This window comes from Penaeus japonicus, unplaced genomic scaffold, assembly GCF_977035675.1.
Source record: "Penaeus japonicus unplaced genomic scaffold, GWHDUDI00000001_assembly GWHDUDI00000002, whole genome shotgun sequence".
Taxonomy (NCBI): Eukaryota; Metazoa; Arthropoda; class Malacostraca; order Decapoda; family Penaeidae; genus Penaeus; species Penaeus japonicus.
The window spans coordinates 14836261-14848760 of NW_028234404.1; the positions used below are offsets into that span (position 1 = coordinate 14836261).

The following is a 12500-nucleotide window of genomic DNA, read 5'->3' on the forward strand; positions in this document are numbered from 1 at the left end:
ATCTTTACTACTACTACTATTATTATTGCTATAATTATTATATTATTGAAGATTTTCATTGTGTTGTTAATTTTGCCATCTTTATTTATATTTTACTTTTATTATCATTATCAGTGTCATATATATTGATATATTACTTAAATCATTATCATTATATTACTAGTACGTTTATTAGTTTTACAAATGTTATTTGTATTATTTTTATAACTTTTAACACTACTGCTCTGTTATTGATATTATTATTGTAATTACTATTACCATTATTATTGTTGCTGTTATTAGTAGTTATTGTCATTATTATCACTATTACTATTATTATTACAATTTATAGTAATTTTCATCATTATTAATTTTTTCTAATTCATGATACATTACTGTTATTATCTTATATATAATATTCACTATCACTGAATTTATCAATTTAATATTATCAGAACTAATGATGATAATTAATTCTTGATACTGTTATAATTGTTATAGCATGATCATTAGTGGTAGTTGTATCATTAGTGTAGGAAACACTTTAAGAGTTATTACAACATTTGATTGAATCGTATCCCGAAGTATCTTCCTTGAAATCAAATGATAGGGCTTTATCTAGCAATCGGTATATTGCTCTTTATTTATTTATTTATTTTTGGTTCCGAATTGCATATTGTTATTATTTGTTAAATATTTATGCGCATATTTTCATGGTTTTGATTATTATTAATAATATGTATTTTATCATAAAACAGTTGATATTATTATTATTGTCACTATTATTATTAGAAGTATTATTATTATCATTGTTGTTGCTGTTGTTATTATTATTATCATTATTTTTATTATTATTATTATTTTTTATTATCATCATTATCATAACTATTATTATTATTATTTTGTTATTATCATTATCATTAGCATCATTATTGATATTATTAAATATTGTTATTTTATTTATTCTATTAGGGTGTATATATTATGAGAATATTGTCATTGTTATTACCTCAGATATTGTCTATTTTTATTGAAAGGAAAATGATTTATCAGATTTTCTCATTTCTATTATTATTAATGATTATTATTATCATTACTTTTTTGTGGCATATTTTTCCATCATAAAATGATGATTATTATTATTGTATTTGTTATTATTATTGCTATTGATATAACTATTACTATTATAATTATTATTATCATAATTATTATTATAATTATTATTATTGTTATTATCATTATTATTATTATTATTATTATTATTATTATTATTATTTTCATCATTATCATCATTATCATTATTATCATTATTATTATTTTTAATCATTGTCAATAATATAATGTTATGGATATATTAACAGGTATCATCATAATCACCACTTTCTTTTAATTATCATTCTATGATTTGTTTCCATTTTTTTCTTCTCTTCTCTCCTGTCTCTTCTTCCTGTCTTCATTCTTTTCCATTATTCTTGATCCTCTTCTTGCCTACCTCTCCCTCTCCATTACTCATATCGTGTATTTCTTTCCCCCCGAAATACATTTTCTTCCTCAAATCAATCTCCGAGCTTAAGGTTGGGAATACTTGAACTTAGCACATTGCAGAATAAGGCCATGGCTTATCTGGAGTGATATGTACATGTACACTTGTGCCTCAAAATGTCTGAAAATTTTCAACACCTTAATGATAGGATAGTAAATTCTAGGCATCTTGTTGCAAACTTTTTAGGTGTAGCATGAGAGATGTTATAAAAATTGTTTAATTCAAGGATAGTCTGTTAACATTGGATCATTTTCCAAGAGTTTTTAGATATACGTAATCTTATGAAGCTTAACCGGGTAAAGGAGATAAAAGATTTCTCTGCCGTGAACATCCAGTTCAAGATTTTAATTATTCAGACTGATGAGATTATAATACATATATATTTATTCTGTGTATGTGTGTGAGTTCATGTACATATATCTGTGCATGTGCATGTATGTGTGTGTGTGAGCTCATGTATATATATTTGTGGATGTGCATGTGTGTGTATGTGTGTGTGTGTGTGTGTGTGTGTGTGTGTGTGTGTGTGTGTGTGTGTGTGTGTGTGTGTGTGTGTGTGTGTGTGTGTGTGTGTGTGTGTGTGTATGTGTGTGTGTGTGTGTATGATTTTTTTGTGAGTGTGTGTGTAGGTGTGTGTGTGTGTATGTGTGTGTGTGTGTGTGTGTGTGTGTGTGTGTGTGTGTGTGTGTGTGTGTGTGTGTGTGTGTGTGTGTGTGTGTGTGTGTGTGTGTGTGTGTGTGTGTGTGTGTGTGTGTTTGCTTGTGTGTGTGTGTGGGGGGGGGGATTGGGATTGTGTGCTTGCATTTCCATGTGTGTGTGATTGTATGTGTATATGTGTATGAAGGAGTGTGTGAGTAACTACATGTGCATGTTCATGTATTTATCAAAATATTTATGTAATCTATTCTCATCATCATTCAAGCCTTTGGTAGTGATTGCTGCAGAATCTTTACTGGAAAACTGTTATTTTGGTAATATTACTTCTAAGTATGAATTAAGCTTATTTATATATGTTGTGGATTCATTCTTTTAGTAGGTATCCAGTTTATCTGAATATAATACATCTAGCCCAATTTCTCTATTTATGTTCATAATTGTATATTTCTGCATATATGTGGCTTCTATTACCATATGTTTGTATTTAGACACTTCTGTTAAAGAAAAGCCACGGTCAACAATAAAACAACTGTAATTTCAGATATGGCTTTACTTTAACATCTATAAAAGGGACTTCAGTGATAACATTTTCTCTTAATATCACACACACACACACACACACATACACACACACACACACACGCACACACACACGCACACGCACACGCACACGCACACGCACACGCACACGCACACGCACACGCACACGCACACGCACACACACACACACACACACACACACACACACACACACACACACACACACACACAGATATGTACATATTAAACACTGTTTGATAGTTCAGAAAAATGAACATTAAGGTATGGTTAGTCAGGAAAGAGAAAAAAGCTTTAAAACAAAAAATATTTATGATGATTATTAGTAGTTGCTGTACTTAGTCCATGGTTATTAATCCACTTAATATTAGGGTTTGACACCAAAATATCTTTGTCCATTGCAAACACTGTGTTCATGCAAATATGTAATAAAAGTCTACATAAGACAATGGGCAAGGAGAGGCTTACGGAGGGATGGGAATCTGATGCAGAATGCTGTGTGACAAAGACTGATGAATGAGTATTAGTTTCATTCAGAGATGTGAGTATCAAAATAAAGTACTAATACAGACAAAAATACAATGCAGCCAATTAACATATTGGTCAGCTAAAGGAATAAGTTTGCTCATCTCCTTTAGAAGTGATTTAACGATAATGTGATGGGAATTCCAATGTACAGTTATTAGTGTTAGACCCAATTTCCAATATCTTGTCTGTCCAAAAAAACACTCCTTATAAAAATATAATACATGCACATCATATATCTCAAGGGTTTCAAATGGCATATGCATATCACACTGCATTTGATAATTAATAAAAGTATGTACTCAAAAGATAAGAGTTTTTTAATGCCTTACCTGGTCTTTTGTGTTGAACTTGAGAGGAGCCCATTCATTGCAATTTATTGTCAGTCATGGATAATCTAATATAAATAATATTCAAAATAATAATATAGAGAGACAGTAACTGATTGACAAAGAGAGAAAATGAATAGAGACTTTGGTTGTGGATGCGTAACTCATAGGGTAATTCCTGTTAAGTCTTACACGTTATCGTTCTCTGTTGAGGCAGCCTTTTCATATAATTTTCCTCTCTTGACCTTCGGTCATTATATATCATTCTCCGGATTCTGATGCTGTATCTGAAAGTCTCAACATCCCAAACTTTTCTATCATAACATCACTTAATTTAGAAATATTTTTGAACAAATCTTGGGGTGTAAACATTTTATTACAATTATTGTTTCTGTATCCTCTATCCACTTTTAGATAAAGATTATTGTTTAAAATCAAGTCGACGTTCTATTGTGTAATAGATAAACCCGTTTGTGAATAAACGATCTTCATACGTTATATAATGTATGGATGAAGGTTTCTTGAGAATATAATGAAAGACATGAAGCATAGAAAAAATAGATAAAGACAAAGAAGAAAGGAAGAAAGATGAAAGAGTAAGGAAAAAGACCAAAAGATACATCGGAATGAATGAACACAAAATAGTAAAAATTATTAGGACAAATACATCAAAACAGATGATAATGTAAAATTAGAGCGGGATAATAAAATCGACGTTTACTATTATTAGCTGTAGCCGTCTGCGGGCATAGAGAAAATCTAGTCTTTTAGCCGTATGCGTTGAAAAGAAAACAATGTCACATGCAAAACGATAAGTGCAAGTTCAGTCATTATAGTTTGCACCACATAGGATACCAAATGTGTTTGTTGAAACACTGCATCATTTTCACTGATATGATAATTATGCTTTCCGGATTTGAAAATCGTTACTATTTTATAGTTACTATTTCAAAAGTAAAATTTCTTATTGACTTATTTGATAACATTCACCTAATGCCATACCTGACTGAAAAATAATATTTATCTTGTGTAATTCGTTAACACAAATGTTGAAAAGACATAAACTATAATAACAAAATGAAGAAAGTAGATTAAAAAAAGAAGCAGAGGAGGAAAGTAATCATAGACATAAAACCCCGTTCGTGATTCTCGGTCGAGGGTCACTGGTCATATTCGACGACAAAGTCCCGGCTTAAATTTCTCTCACAAGGTTGCCTTATGAAATGATTTAGAATTTTTGAATAACTGATAAAGACATAAAAATTACCTTTATTTTCACTTTATGGTTATTAAGGGAACCAGTCAATTTTAATCAAATGTTTTAAAAATGTTCAAATAGGTGACTGTGATGTAAATTCCTCACTCATTTTTATTTCCATCTTATTAAGGAATCTAATTTTAAGTATGATTCAACCCAAAAGTTATTTCTATCCGGAAATATATTGCGTGGACTGAATTCTGGGAATACAAATGACATGTCTATCTGGCCAGACTTTAGAAGGTTTGACGTGAAACCCCAGGACGCTAACTTAACGAAGCGGACATGTTTACTCCAGACCCACTGGCACACTGATTAAATCTGTCGTTATTTACCTCTACGATATATTAGTAGTTTTCGTAGATAAATTCAGAATTTACAAGGTCATAGTTTATTTAATTCAAATCACAGAAAGATTTGAGAGACAAAACAAAGAGAGAGAGAGAGAGAGAGAGAGAGAGAGAGAGATCTTATATACTGTTTCTTTTCTCTCTAGAAAATCATATATATATATATATATATATATATATATATATATATATATATACATACATATATATACATATATGTATATACATACATACATACATATACATACATAGACACACAGATGTGCCCGACACACACATATATATATGTGTGTGTGTGTGTGTGTGTGTGTGTGTGTGTGTGTGTGTGTGTGTGTGTGTGTGCGCGCGATATTATATATATATATATATATATATATATGTATATATATATATATTATATATATATATATATATATTATATATATATATATATATATTATATATATATGTTGTGTGTGTGTGTTGTGTGTGTGTGTGTATATATATGTATATATATTATATATATATATTATACGTATATATATATATATATAATATATATATATATATATATATATTATATATATATATATATTTATATATATATATATATATATATACGCATATGTATATGTACATATATATATGCATGTATATATATATATATATATATATATAATATATACATATATGTATATATGTATATATATATACATGCACACACACACACACACACACACACACACACACACACACACACACACACACACACACACATATATATATATATATATATATATATATATATATATATATATATATATATATATGCATATATAAACATCTCTCTCTCTCTCTCTCTCTCTCTCTCTCTCTCTCTATATATATATATATATATATATATATATATATATATATATATACATATACATATACACACATATACATACACGCAGTGTATGTATATGTGTGTGTGCTTGTGTTTGTTTGTATTTATGTATGTATCAACCAAACAATAACATACGGAGACATGTGGCGTATATCCCAAGTTCGTACCCTCATAAATCCATATTAGAGTTCACAGTCCTCCATTGTCCCCTGTCGGGTGTGGCCTCAAACAAACACTCATCACACATATGCTCAATAGTGAAACATGAGACGAGCAAAGCATATTTCTCAAATTCTTTACCACAGCATACAGGCGTTGTGTGTGAATCTAACAAACCGAATTGTAAATATAGGAAGAAGTTAGGTGATAAAGTATCAAGTTGCATTAGACTAAGTGTTTTTTGTTACTGACTATGCAACATTCATTTTCACGGCTGCTGACAATTTCCCTGGGTACGAATCATTTTATGTCCGGCACAACCTTAATCTATGACCAATTTGAAAGTCTGATCCATACCCAACCAATGAGCTGTTCTTGATGTTTCACCGACTTGCAGAATAAGAAAAAAATCACGAAACTTAATGTGCAAAGAATTTACTGAATTTATAAAAAAAACAAATATATTTTTTGGCACAACTAGTTAATGCAACAGACCATCATACTCCAAATGGATTTTTGAAGGGGAACTTATTACACATATTTGTTAGATATCCTGCGCAGTTGACAAAGTTTACGGTTTATAAAGATTTTTTGCCCCCTCTTTCTGTGATTCCTAACATTAAGCCTCTTGGATTAGAGGCCACCCGGCTTCATCGAATGCTTAAATGTGCTCATACTGTTACCAAAGTTATGGGCGTTCCATAAAAAAAATATCTGTTTTGAAAGCACATACACCATGCTGAAAAGACAAGTGCAAATTACTCAAGTTGTAAACCTTAACAAGGCCATAGACATACTGCTGCAAAATTCCCTTTGAGTTGTTTCGAAACATTTAGCAGATTTTCTCCGGCATGGGCAATGCAGTATGGCAATAACATTTTTGAAATAGAAAAATGCAAATAAATAAAGTATTGTCACAACTTTATTTGATCAATATCCAGCACAAGCGCTCTTATCTTGTTAGACGCTAGGGAAAAAACAGCAAAAACGTGCACGTTATGATAGTTTCAACTGACTTTAATAATACTTGCTTAAACTCAAGCACAGCCACACACTCACTTCCTCACTCACTCATCCATCTCATCCTTTTGAGATGTACATAATCACTTGTCTCAATAAACTCGTCAAAGTCAAAGTCAAAAGTCACCCATTCACTCACTCACTCACCCACCCACGCGCGCGCGCGCACACACACACACACACACACACACACACACACACACACACACACACACACACACACACACACACATACATACACACACGCACACACGCACACGCAGGCACGCACACACGCACACACACACACACACACACACACACACACACACACACACACACACACACACACACACACACACACACACACACACACACACACACACACACACACACACACCTGAGAGAGAGAGAGAGAGAGAGAGAGAGAGAGAGAGAGAGAGAGAGAGAGAGAGAGAGAGAGAGAGAGAGAGAGAGAGAGAGAGAGAGAGAGAGAGAGAGAGAGAGAGAGAGAGAGAGAGAGAGAGAGAGAGAGAGAGAGAGGGAGGGGAGAAAGAATGAGAGAGAATGTTGAGAAAGAGCCAAAAGAAATAGGCTGATCACATAGAAGATTAAAATATCCCGTGTAGTCTTACGACACCGTAGGTATTCAGGCTAGAATGTATTCAGTCTACCCTCAGATCTCATATGAAACATAGAAAACGAGTACGCCCGCTGTGTGACCTTGAAGATTATTACTAGATATTTAGATTTATCCAATATGTTACATACACTATAAATAGCATTATTCCATACCATTATATAATACAATCAGCAGAAAGAAATGGAATGTTAGTAAAGGATAGATACTGATCAAAATGACCCGGCATTTCGTGACTGTACTACAATCGTATGAAATCTAGTTATCGAGGAACGAGTAACAACAAATCAGCTGTTCCAAGATTCGGTGTCAGCTGGACGGAGTTTGAGATTCGTGAGTGGCTTTTGCAAAGGATTGTGAGAGAAATCGTCTTGACAGCGCATTCTGTAAGTACTTTAACGTAAGAATAGGTGATAGGTATGGAAATATAACACGAGAAGAGATTAGAGTGAATATTTTCATCATTTCAGTGGCAAAAGTGTAGTGCCATAATGGTGTTCAGCGGCGGTTTTAGCAGCTTATCATATCACTCGTAATTTTACCATCTTCTTGGTGAAATATTGATGTATCTTGTCGAGATAGGTGCAAAACTTGATAACATATAGTCAAACTCCTTGTTATTTTATTAACATGTGGTGTCATGCATTACAACTTCCATACATGACCGTAGGGGGGTTATTAAATTGGCAGTTACGTAATCCGAAGCCAGTCATTTGAAAAAAAAGAATATATATATTGACTGGGTAATTGCAATATATGACTAAATGATATTTGAAAAAAAAAAACAAGAAACAGTTGTCTGCAAAAAGTTCGCTATAACGGTGATAGCATAGGCCGGTCCAACTCGGCCAGTTACCCCTTAGGGCATGTGAAACCGTACGAATAAAGCAGCGGGTTAATAGATGTTTCAGCCTCTTCTTTTATGGTTAAAGAGCAGTTGCAGAGTAGATGCAGCGATAATAATATTAATTTGAAAAGACTATCAGCAGTTAAAGGGACAGTAATAAGGTTATCTTACCAGGTGGTTTCTCGACATATTTCAGTCGAAAGTATTACGGTAGTCGCTCTTAAAGGGATCATCCTGAAGAGAAAAGTGTAGGGGGAGAGGGAGAGAGAGAGGTGGGGGGAGAGGGGGAGAGAAGGGAAGGGAAAGGTGGGGGAGAGGGAGAGAGAGGTGGGGGGAGGGGGAGAGAAGGGAAGGGAAAGGTGGGGGAGAGGGAGAGAGAGGTGGGGGGAGGGGAAGAGAAGGTAGGGGAGGGGGGAGGGGGAGAGAGAGGTCGGGGGAGAGGGAGAGAGAGAGGTGGGGGGAGAGGGGGAGAGAAGGGAAGGGAAAGGTGGGGGAGAGGGAGAGAGAGGTGGGGGGAGGGGAAGAGAAGGTAGGGGAGAGGGGAGGGGGAGAGAGAGGTCGGGGGAGAGGGGAAGGGAAAGGTAGGGGGAGAGGGAGAGAGAGGTGGGGGGAGGGGAAGAGAAGGTGGGGGAAGGGGTGAGGGGGAGAGAGAGGTCGGGGGAGAGGGGGAGAGAGAGTTCGGGGGAGAGGGGGAGAGAAAGGTCGAGGGAGAGGGGGATGAAGAGGTCGGGGGAGAGAGGGAGAGGGGGAGAGAGGGTTCGGGGGAGAGGGGGAGAGAGAATTCCGTGGAGAGGGGGAGAGAGAGGTCGGGAGAGAGAGGTCGGGGGAGAGAGAGAGAGAGAGGTCGGGAGAGAGGGAGAGAGGGAGAGAGGGAGAGAGAGAGAGAGAGAGAGAGAGAGAGAGAGAGAGAGAGAGAGAGAGAGAGAGAGAGAGAGAGAGGAGAGAGAGAGAGAGAGAGAGAGAGAGAGGTGGGGGGGGAGGGCGAGAGAGCGGAGGGAAAGGTAGGGGGAGGGGAGAGAGAGAGAGAGAGAAGAGGGAGAGGGGAGAGGAGGAGAGAGAGAAGAGAGAGAGAGAGAGAGAGAGAGAGAGAGAGAGAGAGAGAGAGAGAGAGAGAGAGAGGTCGGGGGAGAGGGGAAGGGAAAGGTAGGGGGAGAGGGAGAGAGAGGTGGGGGGAGGGGAAGAGAAGGTGGAGGAGAGGGGGATAGAGAGGTCGGGGGAGAGAGGTAGAGAGAGAGGGGGATAGAGAGGTCGGGGGAGAGGGGGATAGAGAGGTCGGAGGAGAGAGGTAGAGAGAGGTCGGGGGAGAGAGGGAGAGAGAGGTCGGGGGAGAGAGGGAGAGAGAGGTCGGGGGAGAGAGGGAGAGAGAGGTCTGGGGAGAGAGGGAGAGTATGGTCGGGGGAGAGGGCGAGAGAGAGGACGAGGGAAAGGGTAGAGGGGGGAGAGAGGTCAGGGGGAGAGGGCGAGAGAGAGGACGAGGGAAAGGGTAGAGGGGGGAGAGAGGTCAGGGGGAGGGTGAGAGAGAAGTCGAGGGAGAGGGGGAGAAGTCGGGGGAGAGGGGGAGAAGTCAGAAGAGAAGGGGGAGAGAGAGGTCGGGGGAGAAGGGGGAGAGAGAGGTCGGGGGAGAGGGGGAGGGAGAGAGAGAGAGAGATAAGGAGAGAAAGAAAGAGAAGTAAGGGGAGAGAGAGAGAGAAGTAAGGTGAGAGAGAGAGAAAAGTAAGGAGAGAGAGCGAGAGAGAAAAGTAAGGAGAGAGAGAGAGGGAGAGAGGTAGAGGTAGAGAGAGAGAGGGAGAGAGGTAGAGGTTGGGGGAGAGGGGGAGAGGGAGAGAGGTAGAGGTAGGGGGAGAGAGAGAGGGAGAGAGGGGGAGAGGGAGAGAGGTAGAGGTAGAGGTAGGGGGAGAGGGGGAGAGGTAGAGGTAGGGGGAGAGGGAGAGATGTAGAGGTAGGGGGGGAGGGAGAGATGTAGAGGTAAGGAGAGAGAGAGAAGTAGGGAGAGAGAGAGAAGTAGGGAGAGAGAGAGAAGTAGGGAGAGAGAGAGAAGTAGGGAGAGAGAGAGAAGTAGGGAGAGAGAGAGAAGTAGGGAGAGAGAGAGAAGTAGAGAGAGAGAGAGAGAGAAGTAGTGAGAGAGAGAGAGAGAGAGAGAGAGAGAGAGAGAGAGAGAGAGAGAGAGAGAGAGAGAGAGAGAGAGAGAGAGAGAGAGAGAGAGAGAGAGAGAGAGAGAGAGAGAGAGAGAGAGAGAGAGAGAGGTAAGGAGGTCGAGAGAGGTAAGGAGGGAGAAAGATTTATGGTTGGACTAACACCATTTACCCCTAAACTTGCTGCAAGGCAAAATTTAAGGACTCGACAATATTATTTAATGTCAAATTATTATACACAAATACAAAAAGAAGGAAAGATTAAAAGAAACTGCTAGCCATTGGGGGGGGGTGATGGGCAGACTGGGGTAACAGGTTGAAAGAAAGAGAGAGGGAACAAGTGAGGGAAAGGGAGAGGGGGGGAGGGGGAGGGAGGGAGGGAAGGAGAGAGGGAGGGAAGGAGAGAGGGAGGGAAGGAGAAAGGGAGGGAAGGGAGAAGAGGGAAGGAGACAGAGACAGAGACAGAGACAGAGACAGAGACAGAGACAGAGACAGAGACAGAGACAGAGACAGAGAAAGAGAAAGAGAAAGAGAAAGAGAAAGAGAAAGAGAAGAGAAGAGAAGAGAGAAAGAGAGAGAAAAAGAAAGAGAGAGAGAGAGAGAGAGAGAGAGAGAGAGAGAGAGAGAGAGAGAGAGAGAGAGAGAGAGAGAGAGAGAGAGGGGTAATGTTGTGTTGCGTTTTTTTTTCTCTTCTTTCAAATTCACCTCAACTTCGTGTTTATTTTACTTCTGCTCTTCCTTTTCCTGCTCTACCTTCGCCTTCCCGTGCATTCCTGGGGACGAGCGTCAAAGGTGATACAAAGAAAGAGGAAAGGTTTGTGATACATTGAAATGATTTTTTTTCTTAGGGAGCGACCTCTTTTAATTTTGGAATTTGCATATATTTGTACAGTTTCCGATGAGATTCGTTAATGTTACTAAGATACACTTCGAATCTTGAGCATTCTAGACATCGTCAGAGAGATTACCAGTGGCTCGTATTGCAGTGTTGCAGGACACAACCTTCCACTCAATATAATTGGCGTTCATAGCTTTGTCCTGTAATGAGTTTGAGCAAGGGGTTTCGCCCTACCAGGTTTAGCTATTCGGCCAGCAAGTTTATTCTTAAGGATGCCACTGTGATTAGGGGCCCAGCTTAAGATGACACGTCTCCGTTCTTTAAAAGTCCTCTCGTCTGAGTGCAATACCCCAGAGATTTTTATTGTTACTGGGCATGCTGTGATGCAAGCTGTTAATGACTGCCCTTAAATAACTGTGACATGTTCCTCCATCTGGGAGACAAGGGCCAGGTATCCCACGTTGGTAGCATCTTTTACCTTTAATGATGAGGATTTGTCTGAAGACCTAATGGACAAAGGTTTTCAAGATACTGCATGGACACACTCTTGGTCCCCACTTCTCCCTTCAGTTGAGACACATGGGTATTTTCATAACTTTGAAAAAAACAACAACTGAATCGCCACCAGATTAGTGTGAAGGAAGTTAGCCTCCATATAGAGTTTAATAACTTTTTTATACCTGAGAGCACCCAGAACGATCCTGCTAGAATCATTGTAAAGTAGCTCAAGTCTGTCCCTGATTTTCGGTATGAAAATAAATGGGGTGACAGAGGCGAAGTCTATTATAGGATGGTTCTAGGACTGTGTCTAACTCCTT

The 12500-nt window shown here is 38.0% G+C and overlaps 1 long non-coding RNA gene across 1 annotated transcript in view; it reads left to right on the forward strand.

The window, feature by feature from the left end:
- The first annotated feature begins 7944 nt into the window (after positions 1-7944).
- LOC147472275 (uncharacterized) overlaps positions 7945-12500 on the forward strand; it is a 17696-nt gene continuing 13140 nt past the window's right edge. Inside the window, exon 1 of the long non-coding RNA XR_015191964.1 lies at positions 7945-8251. This is a non-coding gene — a long non-coding RNA (uncharacterized LOC147472275). The remainder of the gene's footprint in view (positions 8252-12500) is intronic.